Source organism: Hemiscyllium ocellatum, unplaced genomic scaffold, assembly GCF_020745735.1.
Source record: "Hemiscyllium ocellatum isolate sHemOce1 unplaced genomic scaffold, sHemOce1.pat.X.cur. scaffold_3168_pat_ctg1, whole genome shotgun sequence".
NCBI lineage: Eukaryota > Metazoa > Chordata > Chondrichthyes > Orectolobiformes > Hemiscylliidae > Hemiscyllium > Hemiscyllium ocellatum.
In genome coordinates, this window is record NW_026868334.1 from 7,818 (window position 1) to 10,000 (window position 2,183).

Here is a 2,183-nt window from a genome sequence, read left to right on the forward strand (position 1 = left end):
TGACTCAAAAATATTCTAAGTGTCAGTGGTTACTGATTTGTACTGCTCCAAAAATATTCTAAGTGTCGCTGGTTACTGATTTGTAATGCTCCAAAAATATTCTAAGTGTCGCTGGTTACTGATTTGTACTGCTTCAAAAATATTCTAAGTGTCAGCGGTTACTGATTTGTACTGCTTCAAAAATATTCTAAGTGTCGCTGGTTACTGATTTGTACTGCTTCAAAAATATTCTAAGTGTCAGTGGTTACTGATTTGTACTGCGTCAAAAATATTCTAAGTGTCGCTGGTTACTGATTTGTACTGCTCCAAAAATATTCTAAGTGTCGCTGGTTACTGATTTGTACTGCTTCAAAAATATTCTAAGTGTCGCTGGTTACTGATTTGTACTGCTTCAAAAATATTCTAAGTGTCAGTGGTTACTGATTTGTACTGCTTCAAAAATATTCTAAGTGTCGCTGGTTACTGATTTGTACTGCTTCAAAAATATTCTAAGTGTCAGTGGTTACTGATTTGTACTGCTTCAAAAATATTCTAAGTGTCGCTGGTTACTGATTTGTACTGCTTCAAAAATATTCTAAGTGTCAGTGGTTACTGATTTGTACTGCTCCAAAAATATTCTAAGTGTCGCTGGTTACTGATTTGTACTGCTTCAAAAATATTCTAAGTGTCAGTGGTTACTGATTTGTACTGCTCCAAAAATATTCTAAGTGTCGCTGGTTACTGATTTGTACTGCTTCAAAAATATTCTAAGTGTCAGCGGTTACTGATTTGTACTGCTTCAAAAATATTCTAAGTGTCAGTGGTTACTGATTTGTACTGCTTCAAAAATATTCTAAGTGTCGCTGGTTACTGATTTGTACTGCTTCAAAAATATTCTAAGTGTCAGTGGTTACTGATTTGTACTGCTCCAAAAATATTCTAAGTGTCGCTGGTTACTGATTTGTACTGCTTCAAAAATATTCTAAGTGTCAGTGGTTACTGATTTGTACTGCTTCAAAAATATTCTAAGTGTCGCTGGTTACTGATTTGTACTGCTTCAAAAATATTCTAAGTGTCAGTGGTTACTGATTTGTACTGCTTCAAAAATATTCTAAGTGTCGCTGGTTACTGATTTGTACTGCTCCAAAAATATTCTAAGTGTCGCTGGTTACTGATTTGTACTGCTTCAAAAATATTCTAAGTGTCGCTGGTTACTGATTTGTACTGCTCCAAAAATATTCTAAGTGTCGCTGGTTACTGATTTGTACTGCTTCAAAAATATTCTAAGTGTCGCTGGTTACTGATTTGTACTGCTTCAAAAATATTCTAAGTGTCAGTGGTTACTGATTTGTACTGCTTCAAAAATATTCTAAGTGTCGCTGGTTACTGATTTGTACTGACTCAAAAATATTCTAAGTGGGGCTGGTTACTGATTTGTACTGCTCCAAAAATATTCTAAGTGTCGCTGGTTACTGATTTGTACTGCTTCAAAAATATTCTAAGTGTCAGCGGTTACTGATTTGTACTGCTTCAAAAATATTCTAAGTGTCAGTGGTTACTGATTTGTACTGCTTCAAAAATATTCTAAGTGTCGCCGTTACTGATTTGTACTGCTTCAAAAATATTCTAAGTGTCAGTGGTTACTGATTTGTACTGCTTCAAAAATATTCTAAGTGTCGCCGGTTACTGATTTGTACTGCTTCAAAAATATTCTAAGTGTCAGTGGTTACTGATTTGTACTGCTCCAAAAATATTCTAAGTGTCGCTGGTTACTGATTTGTACTGCTTCAAAAATATTCTAAGTGTCAGTGGTTACTGATTTGTACTGCTTCAAAAATATTCTAAGTGTCGCCGGTTACTGATTTGTACTGCTTCAAAAATATTCTAAGTGTCAGTGGTTACTGATTTGTACTGCTCCAAAAATATTCTAAGTGTCGCTGGTTACTGATTTGTACTGCTTCAAAAATATTCTAAGTGTCAGCTGGTTACTGATTTGTACTGCTTCAAAAATATTCTAAGTGTCGTGGTTACTGATTTGTACTGCTTCAAAAATATTCTAAGTGTCGCTGGTTACTGATTTGTACTGCTTCAAAAATATTCTAAGTGTCAGTGGTTACTGATTTGTACTGCTTCAAAAATATTCTAAGTGTCGCTGGTTACTGATTTGTACTGCTCCAAAAATATTCTAAGTGTCGCTGGTTACT